Here is a 13,294-nt window from a genome sequence, read left to right as displayed (position 1 = left end):
CTCCCTGCTCCACCTGCTTCTCATCCTCCCACCTCTCTCAAAAATAAGTAAACATTTAAAAATTTTTTTTAAAAAATGACACAGCAGCTAAATTATGAACTTTGAGACAACATTCTGAAAGGATGGGCTGTTATTCTTCAGGATACAGTGTATTCATTAAACTGGAGAACTTTATGGTGCTATATCCCCAATGGGAAGATTAAGAGAGTCAAATGTGGTGGCAAAAGAAGTAGCCTTATTTACAACACTCCCAATGACTTATTATTAGGAGCATTTGTGCTTCCTTCCCTGCAGCTCTGTCCTCTATAAGCTTTGGTTCCTGGTTCCCAAAGGGAATATACTCTTGACAGGGGCTACAGTGCAGATCCCACTGAGCTATAAGAAATGGTTACCACTAAGGGTATTTTGTGTCATACACAAGGGTGTGCAGGTAAGCAGTCATTGTATTCACAGGGTAATTGGGCACAATGAGCAGCAGGTCGGGTTGCTTCTACACAATGGGACATCGAGGGATATGTGTGGATCCCAGGTGATCCACTTTGTGCCCCCTGATGCTTCCTTGCCTTACTGTAGCTGTGAACCAAACCTAAGAAGGGCATGATTACCAAGAGTTCAGGCTTCTAAGGAATAAAAGTTGGTATCACATCATCAGGTAAACCACCAAGAACTGCTGGTCAAAGCAACTGATCATTGTGAGGGGAATCCAAAATGGGCTAGTAGAGGAAGTTAAGGATGGGAACCACTTTTAGTCCTGAGATCAACTTCCTAACCTCCCTCTTCTAAGTTTCTCCTCAGAGGGGTGCCTGGGTGACTCAGTCAGTTGAGCGTCCAACTCTTGATTTTGGCTCAGGTCATGACCCCAGGTCCTCAGGGATTGAGCCCTGCATTGGGCTTCCTGCTAAGCATGGAGACTGCTTAAGATTTTCTTTCTCTGCCTCTGCCCCTCTCCTCCACTCTCATGCTCTCTCCCAAATAAATAAAAAATAATAAATAAATAAATAAATAAATAAATAAATAAATAAATAAAACAAAATTTTCTCCTCAGAGAGATGGGCTCACCCACAAAAGTCTTGGAGGACTCGTTCCTTGAAGAGAGCAGCTCGGCATGAAGGATGGACCAGAGTAGTCAGTCCTGCAAGTGCATCACCCAGATCTCTTGGTTAGAGGAGATTAATTGACTGAGAGCCCCAGCTGCAGCTTGATATTTTCATGCCAATATTACATTTCCCATGGGTTGTTTCCTTTGAAACAATGGGCAGAGCAGGTATACTAATGCAAACCCATTCCTGTGAGGTAGCAGACTCCTCCAATTTCAGACCAGATAAGAGAAGATGATGATAACATAACATAATCTTTGACTTGACAGTTCTTCATCATCTTGACCTTCAACTTTCTTGGAGTTGTGTTGCAGTCTGAGACTCCTGCTACTCAACCTTCCTTTCTTCCTGCTTTCCTTCCTTCTTTCCTTGAAAGGGATCAGACATGCTAGAAAGACTCTCTGCCTCCTCTGGCTTCCTTTCTCGTTTAATAGTCACAGCCATTTCCCCAAATAAATAACTTGTAAATCAAATCCTGTCTTTGGATGTGCTTCTTGGAGGACCTGAACTAATACATTTGGACTTTGTTCTGGCAGGTAAATATTTATGAATCAGCTCCATTCTAAGGCTTGGCTTTAAGCTATTTTAGGGGAGAAGTCTGGTATAGATTTTACTATCAGGTTAATTTAGCCCTACTTACATAAGGTATAACTTTCCTGGGATCCTAGTGAATGTCTAGAGTTCTCACTGAGGACTCTCCACTAGGCGGGATGGAAATTAAATGTTTCCCAATCGTGTGCTGGTGTGGGAATTATTAAGCCTAGTGTTCAGCAACAGACACAGAGACCTGTATGAATATTTCTGAAATTTCTTTCTTTGCAAAACTTCCTCCTTGCTGACACTCTGCCCTCAAAATTCAAGCCATCTCAGTTTCACTCAAGTCCAGTCTTTGCCTCCTTGACTCAGCAAGACTGCAACATGATCCAGAGTGCTTAAACCCAGAAAGGCAGGGCAATTGTAGGGTCACCTTACTTCTCCCTAACAGTGATCAGTCCTTTACTGCCAGTTGTCCAATGTCTGAAAAGCTATTTCACACATTTTTTCCCCTAGCTTTTTGGAACACTGACAGCCAATCTTTTTGTAAAATTTCTAATATATGTATTCAGAACTATAAATTTCCCATAAGCATTTGCTTTCAGAGCATCCTACAAGTTTTGATATATTTTCATCAGCATTCATTTAAATTTTTTTTCTAAATTCCACTGTAATTTATAGTTTGACTTGTGGGTCCTTAGGAGTATGTTCCTTGAATTACAAGCACTTGGATTTTTTATTTTTATTTTTACATAACTGATTTCTGGTTTCATATCTATATGATTTCAAACTTTAGAGACCAGTTGAGATTTGATTTGTGATCAATCATATGGTCAGTTCTGGTAAAATTTCTGGATTAACCTTATAAGAATCTATATTCTGAAATTTTTGGATGCAATATTTTTTATTATGCCTTATTCATATATACAGTGCCAATACACAGGAAATAGTAGGAACTCCACATATATTTAATAACTCTAAAGTTTTATTCTATTTGTGGCAATTCCAGACCAGATAAGAGAAGATGATGATAACGTAACAAGGTATAGGTAGAGAGAAAACTATTTCTGGGAAGATGGAGCCTCATAGAGAAACCCTAAGTCAAAACATGCAGTTCCCCTCCCCCATTCCAACCAATATTAATGCCAACCTTTTATGTGCTGGTAATCATCCCAATATTTTTCCTTCCTGTGTTTCTACCAATTTTCCCTTTGTTGGTTATAAGCTCTGTACTATTCATGCTATGTGACAGTAGATAACAATATTTTAGGAAAAGTTAATGATGTTGACTTACAAAGCTCAGAGACACAAGAAATAGTTAATTTTATTTCTCCATTTTTCTCCAAAGTATTCATGATTGTCTTTGGGATTACATAAGTTTAGAAGATGACTAATATGGTTTGTTTTTTTCAAGTATAATCATTTTTTAATCTTCCAAGTTTTTTTAAAATAATTTTTTAAAAGGTTTATTCATTTTTGAGAGACACAGCATGGGTGAGGGAGGGGCAGAGAGAAAGGGAAAGGGAGACACAGAATCCAAAGCAGGCTCCAGGTTCTGAGCTGTTAGCACAGAGCCCAACATGGTGCTTGTACTCACAAACTGTGAGATCATGACCTGAGTGAAGTCAGATGCTTAACAGACTGAGCCACCCAGGTGCTCCAAAGTTCTTTTTATATTGTTATAAGTAACATTTTTAAAAAGCATTTTTGAAAAATTGTTTTATTTGAAAGAGAGAGTGAGTGGGGGAGAAGAGAAGAGGGAGAGGGAAAGAGAGAGGGAAAGGGAGAGGGAGAGGGAGAGAGAGAGACAGAGAGAGAGAGAGAGAGAGAGAGAGAGAGAGAGAGAGAGAGAGAGAGAAAATCTTAAGCAGGCTCCATGCCCAGGGCAGAGTCCAACAAAGTGCTCAATCCCACAACCCTGGGATCATGACCTGAACCCAATTCTAGTCAGACTCTCAACCAACTGAACCACCCAGGCGCCCCTAATCTTCCAAGTTCTAATGTCAGTTTCAATTTTTCTTAAACATCACTCAAGGTTAAAACTATTATTAACATATATCTTGTAATACATTTAACCTTCCTAATTTCACCCCTTCAACAACCTTGTTCTGGACTCTGAAATTTTGATGATAGAAAGGAGGCTACAGATTTGGACTAGGCTGAAAGCACCTTCTGTAAGCTTAGATGTCTCTTGTGCACTGTCCCACATCTCTCTAACCTCTGATTCCAGCCACGCTCTGGTGAACAGTTTGGAGTAGTTTTCACTACTCCAAACTGTGCTCTGTGGTGATAGTGCCTCACTTCAGGTATGCACCAAGAATCTAGCTTCCTGTCCCAAGGCTTTTCTGATGCAGCAATGTGTAATGTTCCGGTGCTGGTAAGGCTCTCCCATCCACGCAACCCATAGAGATGGAGAAGTTAGCACCCCATGGGAGCAGCTCTCAACAAGGAGGAGGCAGCTGCTGACAGATGAATGCTTCTCCCTTTCATCCTTGGTGGACGGTTCTGAGACAAGGTTGGGTAAGAATCCTGAGAAGGATCTGCATGCACTAAGTACCCGTTAACAGTGGTGGACTACTGGATAACCCTACTGTTTTGCTTGGATTTTCTTTCCTCTTTACCCCCGTTCACTCCTCTTTTATTCTTGCTCCCTGGGATCACATTCCCAAATAGAATGGGTATACCTTTGTCTCAGGCTCTGCATTCAAGAATAACCCGGATTAAGGCAGTAGGTAAGGAGGCTGTTGGCGGATTATATAATGCAGGAATATAATTTTCCTGGACTCTGCACATGCTATAAAGGAAAATATATTTAGTTGGCAGCACAGTTTATGGTAATTTTGATGATTTACCATCACTTTCTTTTTTGAAAGTTCATCATCCATCTTGAAGCCAGAATGCCTAAAGAAGAAAAGTTGATTCAAATTAGCTTATAATTGAATAGGCAAATTTTTTTTGTGATGATAGCTCTAAGCAGTTTTTCTTTGTGAGGGGGCTCTCAGAAATTTGGTTGGATACTTCAATCTTATAAGGAGGAACCCTCAATCTACTTAATTGGGTAAAGCTTTTTGTAGCTTTGGAAACAGTCAAGTCTATTTCTTACTCTCCTTGGTAAAAAGCTGGAGCTTTGACTGGTACAATTCTTTTTGCTAAGACTCTCAAACATACCTTAAAAATGTAAATTACTGGAGTACTATCAAGGTTTCTTTTTTTAAGTTTTTTTTTTTTAATGTTTATTCATTTTTGAGAGGGTGAGACAGTGTGAGTGGGGGAGGGGCAGAGAGCGAGGAAGACAGAATCAGAAGCAGGCTCCAGGCTCTGAACTGTCAGCACAGAGCCTGACACCGGGGTTCGAACCCACAAATTGTGAGATCATGACCTGAGCAGAAGTTGGACACTTAACCAACTGAGCCACCCAGGTGCCCCTGTCAGGGTTTCTTACTCATGAAAACTGAAGGAATACCCTGAAAGATATGGGGGGGGGGTGCTATTAGGAATAAATTAATGTTGCCCACATGTCAGTCCTGAGAAAGATGTTAACAGAGTGTTTTACTCATTTTTGATATTGAAGACACTACAGGAAGCAAAATTGGTAAATTTCTCTGCCTCCTCACAGAAGTTATATTCTAGTGGTGGGGAAAGTGAGACAATAGGAAATTATGTAATTAAAATGCAAAGAAAGGCTATAGATAAAAATAAACTAGGGTTGGGGGGGGAAGAACGTGAACAGTTTTTGTTTTGTCTTGTTTGATCTACAGGTTGTGCTGAGGAAATAATATTTGAATAAAGACCTGAGGAGGAGAAAAGAATCAGTCATATCGCTACTTGAGGGAGGGGCATTTGGGGAAGAGGGAAAAATAATCCTAAAAGCCAAGAGATAGAAAGAGGTCAGTGTGGTTTGACAGATCTGAGTATCAGAAGATAAGGTTCAAAAGCGTGTGGACAAAGGAGGCAGTGTCAGGTCACCTGAGAGAAGGATCCTCAATTGTATGCAGGGCTATGTGATGCACAAAGGGATATTTTGAAAAACTGAGCACATTTTGATACTACCATAATTGGGGTGGTGCTACTGGCCTTTAATGAGTAGGAACATTTATAAAAGTATAGTAGTCTTCAAGATGGTTCCAACCAACAAAGTATTTTTCCACATTTTGTGTGACTTTAAAATGTCTTAGGGATGCCTGGGTGGCTCAGTTGGTTAAGCAGCTGACTCCTTATTTCATCTCAGGTCACGATCTCATGGTTGTGGGATCAAGCCCCGCATGGGGCCCCACGGTTTCTGGTTCACTAACCATGGAGCCTGTTTAAGATTCTCTCTCTCTCTCCCTCTGCCCCTCCCCAGCTAGTGCATGTGCTTGCCCTGCCCCCCAAAAAGAAAAAAAAAAAAGGCCAGGGACTCATTCATGTAGATTTATGTTAACTTCTAAATTCCATTCATAGCAAGCTAGGATATTGTGATCAGCTCTCCACTGAAAACAAGTAAACATCGTGGATAAAATATATTTGAGCAAATTTGGAAATATTTTTTCAAATATTTTTCTGCCCCATACTCTCTTTCCTTGCTTTTTGGAAATTCAATTTCATGTATGTTAGACCACGTGATACTATTCCATAGTCATTGATGCTTCGCTTATTTAAAAACATTTTTTTCTCAGGTTACTTAAATTTGGATGATTTCTGGTAACCTGTCTTGAAGTTTAATGATCCTTTCATTGTTGTATCCAACCCACTGATAAACCTATCAAATAATTTTAGATAACTGTACTTTTCAATCCTAGAAATTCCATTTTTTAAAACTATTATCTCGGGGTGCCTGCGTCGCTCAGTCAGTTAAGTGTCCGACTTCAGCTTCGGTCATGATCTTGTGGTTTGTGGGTTCCAGCCCTGTGGTGGGCTCTGTGCCGACAGCTCAGAGCCTGGAGCCTGCTTCAGATTCTGTGTCTCCCTCTCTCTCTGCCCCTCCCTTGCTTGCACTCTGTCTCTCTCAAAAATAAATAAACATTAAAAAAAACTTTAAAACTATTATCTGTATCTCTCTTGAGATTTCCTACCTTTTCATCTATTTTATCTTCTCTTTAATAAGATTCTTAGATACATCTGTCATGGTGATTTTAAAGTCCCTGTATACTAATTCCAACATCTGTGTTGATTTGTCTTTCTATTGATTTATGACAAAGGCAGTGCTGCAAGTGGGGAAAGGAGGGTTTTTCGGACTGTGGTCAGTAGGGTAGCTATATAAAAAATAATAAATAAAATTAATCCTTACTTCATACCATGCTACAAAATCCATTCTATATGTTTAGATCTGTATGTTCAAAGAAAAACAGTAAGTTTTTGGATGTAACATAGGGAAAAGTCCTTGTAGGCAATGATTTCTTAAGCAGGACAACAAAGGCATGAACCATGAAGGAAGTTTGACAAATCAGACTTTAATAAAAATAACAAAGTTACATTCATTAAAATTTAACAGTAAGATAATTAAAATGCAAGCCACAGGCTAGGGAAAGGTGTTTTTTTTAGCAGTGCTTATAAATGAAAATGGACTCACATTAGAATAAATAAGTCAAGCAGAAAAAGACAAAAAAAACAACAGAAAAAAAGACTCAATAGGTGGTTTACTAAAAGAGGATATTCAAATGACTAATAATCACATGAAAAGATGTTCTTTTTCATTAGTCATCAGAGAAGTATAAATTGAAATCACACAACCACCAAATGTTGGTGAGGGTGTGGAGCAATAAAAACTCATTATACAGCGCTGGTGGGGGTATAAATTTAAAAAACAGTTTGGTACCATCAACTATAACTAACCATAAGCATAACCTATCTCTGGGCTATTCCACTCTTTGGTATATATCTCATAGAAATATGTATCTATGTGATACAAATCTATCCATAGATACAAACAACATACAGATACGTATAATAATGTTCCCAGTAATATTATTTGTAATAGCCCCAAACCTGGAAATAACATGAATATCCAGTATCAGTATAAGGGACCAGTCACAAAAGACTCCATATTACATGATTCCATTTTTAGGAAATGTCCACAAAAGGCAAACCTATAAAGACATAAAGTAGAGTTGTGGTTAGGTAGGGCTGGAGAGGACAGGAACATGGTTACAAGGGTGACAGCTAAAGAGTATGGCGTTGTTTTGAGGTGATCAAAATGTTCCAAAATTGTGATGATGATTGTATCTATCTGTGACTGTACTAAAAAACCTATTGTATACTTTAAATGGATGAATCGTATGATATAAGAATTATATCTCAATAAATCTGTCACTTAAAAAATAATAGTATAATGCATAAAATGTGTTATATTTGTATAATGGAATTCCCAACAGCATAAAATAATAAAAAAGAGATCTGTTACAAGCAACAACAACATGGCGGAATCTTAATTATAATATAAAGTGAAAGAACCAAATATTATAGAAAACTTAATGGTTAATTCATTTCATTGAAATTCAGAAACAGACAAAACTAATCTATGTATTTGAGGATAAGGCAGTAGTTCTGTCTGGGGAGAAGCTGCCCCTGACTGGGCAGGGGGATGAAGGTCTAGGAATGGTCTATTTCTTGATTTGGATGGTGGTTGCAAGGGTATATTTGCATTAGTCTTTGAAAATTTACTGAACTGTACATTTATAGTTTGTACACTTTTCTGTATTTCGGACTTTAACAGAAGTTTCTTAGGAAGTATTTTCAAAATCCCAGTTGTTCATTAAGTTGTCCTTTTACTATATATTGAAAAACAGGACGAAAAGAATACATAAATATTTAGTAGGGTTTTTTCTTCTTCTCTCTCTTTTTTTTTGTATATTGGGTTATGGAGAATTTTTATTTTCTTCTATATATTTTTTCAGTATTTTCCCAATTATCATAGTGAACATATATTACATTTATCACTAGAAAAAATGCTATAAAAATACAGTTGCCTGACAAACTCCCGTATTACCTTTATTCTAATTTATTAACAATGTAGGAACTTTGGCTTCTGCTTCCAGATAGGAAGCAATTGCCATTTTAGAATAAAGGAGGGTTTGGCTGCTGGTCTGGGGGTTTCTTGGTGGCCTTGCCGACTGCCAGGAACTCACCAGGGGCCATCTAGAAGGGAGGAGGAGCAGAGGTGCAAGTGCAGGGACCCCAAAACTTTGAAAACTAATCTGGACAGGTGATGTCCAGTGAACGTGGTGGGTTCTAGCCCTCGTGGAACCCAAGTCCTTACTGCACAACTGTGGTAGGACCTGGGACAGGGTGCAGGCCAGAAAGCAGCTCTAGCGTCGTGCTGGGTAAAGTGAACGATCAATCTAATCATTCTAATGTGCATGTTTTTAAGACCGGCAGCTAAGATTTTTTTTTTTTTTTTTTACATTTTTAAGAGGTTGCTGAAACAGAGACATATATTCGAGAGATCGTTCCTGGCCTGCAAATCCTAAAATATTTGCTATCTGGCTCTTTACAAGAAAAGTGTGCCAACTCCTTGATTAAGGGACTGTAAACTAAAGAACTGTAAGGTATTTAAAATGTCACCTAGATTAGCGCTTGCTGGTGAGGAGCTGGGTGTGGAATGCGCCTGCCCGGGGCACTTTCAGTCAGTGGTATCACGAGATGTAGTACTGCCCAGGCTCGTCAGACACAGGAAGTGGGGAATGCGCTAAAGAGAGTATAAAAACTCACCTCTGCGGAATCCAGCCTGGAAGGGGACGGCCAGGTACCGCGGGTCCACACACAGCTGGCTCTTCCTGGCAGGGCGCTTCACAAGGAAGAGCGGCGTTCACTTCACCCTCATTGGATTGCAAAGGAGAAAGCTTCCGGGCTTCTAGAGGGAAAGCATCTTTGTCACTCCCACAGAAGCCAACGGAGCCCCCCGGGAGTTTTCTTTTGCCTTCTCTGGTGTGTGCAGCTGCGCTGCACGGTGGTCCACCCGCTGGACTGGAACTTTTAGAGAAGCGCGGCGGGAGTCCGGCGAGCTGCCCAGCGCCTGCGCAGTGGCCGCTGGCGGGCTCCTCTCAACGCGCAGGCTCCACCAGTCGGGGTGGGGGGGGGGGGGGTGTGTGGGGGGTGGGGGCGTCCTTTCCCGGTCCCGGAGGGAGGAGGGAAGCCGAGGCGGAAGGACACGTACCGTGGTTTCAAATTAACAGTTTGAGAATTAGTTATGAACATCATAACGCTTCACCCTTAAATGTTACCGGTAGTTTCACCTGCTCAAAGGACAGTTTCATTTATTTCAGCCTAATATCTATCTAGCGTCTAGGACCAAGGGATTCTCTCGCACCTAGGTTTCTCAACCAGGGCACTACTGACATTTTAGGCAAGATGATTTTTTGTTGGGGGTGTGGGGAGATGAGCTGTCTTGTTCATTGTAGGGTGTTTAGTAGCATCCTTGGCCAATATGCACTAGATGCCAGTAGCAGCCCTCCCTTGCCCCCAGCTGTGACAACTAAAAACGTTTCTAGATGCTGCCAAATGTGTGTAGGGAGAGCCGGCCAAAATCACCCCTACTGAGGACTACTGTCCCATAGGATTACAATACAATGTCTTTAGACAACGTATCTTGAGCTCTAAAGACATAGAGTCGGAATCCGCTAAAGGTTGTTACATTATTATAATCGAATATATATATATATATATATATATATATATATATATATGTATTTCAGATTCGAATTTCCTCAATGGTCCCCAAACCCCCAAACCTTGCTTACTCTATTGGTCTTTGTAAAATATAAATCCAGGATTTAACAAGGATTACACATCGCTTTTAGTTATTAAGTCTTTTCAGTTCTCTTCAATTTAGAACACTTCCCCAGCCTTTTTTGTTTATTTCTTTTGGCATTGACATGTTTGCAAAGTTCAGACCAGTGGTTTTCCAGAATAGCCTTCGATTTGGGTACTCAGATTGGCTCTTCATTGTAAGAGTCACGTTGAAAAAATTAAAAAAAAATTTTTTTTCTGCAATTCCACCTAGGTGATACTTATATCCAATTATATCCAATTTTATGTTTTCAAAGGTCCATTTAGCTTTTTTAACATTTTATTTTATTTTATTTTATTTTATTTTATTTTATTTTATTTTGAGAGAGAGCAAGCAGAGGAGGGGCAGAGAGGGGGGGCAAAGTATCCAAAGCAGGCTCCATGCTGACAGCAGAGAGCCTGATGTTGGGCTTGAACCTATGTGAGATCATGACCTGAGCTGAAGTCGGTTACTTAACTGAGCCACCAGGTGCCCCAACATTCAATTTTAAAAAGTATACTTTTCTCCCAGTGATTTGAGGTACCACTTTTATCACATACATAAATTTCCACTTTGTACTTGGGTCTATATTTTCTGTTTTTTTTTCCATTTATCTAATTGTCTACTTGTGTTAATATACCGTTTTAGTTACAGGAAATGTATAATATGTAACAGTATCTGGTAGGGCTAGGCCTGTCTTATTACTGGTTTTTTCCCCCTCTTTTTTTGAATGTTGTCACATATTCATTTTTTCCATATGAACTGTTGAATGTAGATCCATAAAAATACTTTTAAAAATTGCTATCAGTTTGTGATTTTGTATTATTCCATTGAAGAATGAGGTTTACTTTTTCTTTTATTTGCATCCCAGCTTTGTGTCTTTTAGGAAGGCTTTGAAGTTTTTCTCACAGAGGTTTTTCCCATTTCTTGTATTCCTACAGTATTTTTCTTTTTTGTTGTTAATGTATGTGGGTCAGCTCTTCTATTTTTCACTATAGCTGCTCATTGCTTAAATATATGAAGATATTGATTTTTATATGTAATTTTACATCTTGCTACCATATTGAATTCCCTATTGCTTCTAGGAGTTTTCCATTGATTCTATTGGAATCTCTATTTCCACTTTCATATAATTGCAGTGATTATTCATTTTAAAGCTCAAATTGCCCATCTTTGGCTCCTGTGTTCATTTGACAACCGCAAATGTCTTGATAGCTTCCTTGCTTTCTGACGCTGTAAAAGTCCCAGTCTCATATTTGAACAGTCTCATTTACTGCTTTAGACCAAAACCAGCCATTTCTCAAAGGAGTCCTCATCACTTTCAGTGAAAATCATATTTGGTGACCACAGTCTATGCACTTAAGAAATATTCATGGCTAAACAGCTGTTATTACTTTTCAGACTTTACCATGCAAGATCTAGGAAATATGTAGTTTTTCAAAGAAAGATAAAAATAAATCATAAATATGTGCTGATATTCCATTTCTAATAAAACATTATAGAATATTTTTACTTATTTGATTTTATATTGTATCACTTTTCTACTGAAATGTATGGTAACTAATATTAACAAAATTACTTATTTACTTTTTCTTATATAGTTTTAAAATAACAGTATCAATATTATAGCTAATTATAAAATTGCCAAATGCAGTTTAATGCAGCTAGGTTTAGTTTTTTCAGGTTGTTTTCTAATTTAGGTTGCTTAATTAAAAAGAAAATTAAATCTAAAATGGAAAAAAAATAAACAAAACAAGACTTAAATATTTCTTTTTGCATGTGATATCTCACTCACTGATTTGGCTCATTTTTATTGATACAAATATTTAAATCTATGAATTTTATTATGAATACTATTTAACATTATGTTGTAGACCCTGATGTCATGTTTTCATTATTTTTTTTTCCTGGAAATTCTCACTATCAATTGTTATTTCCCTTTAAGCCAAGGTATGTTTAATAGAAAAAATTAAATTTTAAGGTGAGAAAGTTTTCTTAATGTTTCGATGGTGATGGATTTTTACTTTTATCATACTGTTGCAGAATGTTATTTGTATTTTTCTCTATGTAATTATTTTAGGTATACATGTGTCTATACATAAATTAGAGTAAATTCTTGTCAATAATTTTTTTGTATAATTTTTTTGTTTTGGATTAAGAGAAGTATACTAAAGTTTGCTGTTATTTATGTATTTCTGTTCTCTTTGAATCTCTTGTAGTTTCTGTTATAAGAAATAAGCTACTGTATTAATTGCTGCATATTTTTCATAAATATTTATTTTCACTGTGAATTGTAGCCTTTAGTATTATCAGGTGCCCTTTGTCTCAGTCATGTTTTTTGGACGGAACTCTAGTTAGATGAATCTCATATCACAATTTTTTTCTTTTTCTTTGCATTTTCTTGGTTTACCTTTGCCCATCCTTTCTTCATGAGCATTTCTAAATTATGTTGTTTTAGGCATGTCTTTGTCTTTTACATGCAGCGTAGAGTTGAGTTTTGCTTTGGAGTCAACCAACCTTTTTTGTCCTTTTAATAGCAGGGTTAAGCCTTCTGCTCGCTGTTGTTTGGTCTCAGATATCTCATCTCATATTTTATTTATATATGGAACATATAGCATATTTGATGATAAGTGCTGTTGAGGAAAATAAAGGAGGAAGGGTGAAGGCAACATTCCATTTTAAATAGGTGGTCAGGGAAGTCTCCTCTGAGAAGGTGGCTTTTGCACAAACTTGAAGTAGGTGAAAGAATGAGTCATTTGGATAAATAAAATAAGATTTACCCTGATGAGAGAGAATAGGTGCAGCAAAGGCCCCCCAGGCACAGGACTACCTGGTATGTTTTCCAAGAACAGCAAGGAGGCTGGTGAGGCTAGAGTGAAGTATGCAGGAGCACCTCTGGCCTAGGTGATAGGCCAGAGGG

The 13,294-nt window shown here is 38.3% G+C and overlaps 1 long non-coding RNA gene across 1 annotated transcript; it reads right to left on the bottom strand.

Moving 5' to 3' along the window:
- Nucleotides 1-7,040: 7,040 nt before the first annotated feature.
- LOC128315168 (uncharacterized) lies at nucleotides 7,041-9,668 on the bottom strand. The gene is made up of 2 exons (XR_008297644.1): nucleotides 9,318-9,668; nucleotides 7,041-7,696 (listed from the first exon to the last, which is right to left on the bottom strand). It is a non-coding gene; the product is annotated as an uncharacterized LOC128315168 (long non-coding RNA).
- Nucleotides 9,669-13,294: the final 3,626 nt, after the last annotated feature.

Source organism: Acinonyx jubatus, chromosome C2 (genome assembly GCF_027475565.1).
Source record: "Acinonyx jubatus isolate Ajub_Pintada_27869175 chromosome C2, VMU_Ajub_asm_v1.0, whole genome shotgun sequence".
NCBI classification, from domain to species: Eukaryota; Metazoa; Chordata; class Mammalia; order Carnivora; family Felidae; genus Acinonyx; species Acinonyx jubatus.
The sequence above is the reverse complement of the archived record's forward strand: the minus strand, read 5'-3'. Positions and strand labels throughout refer to the sequence as shown.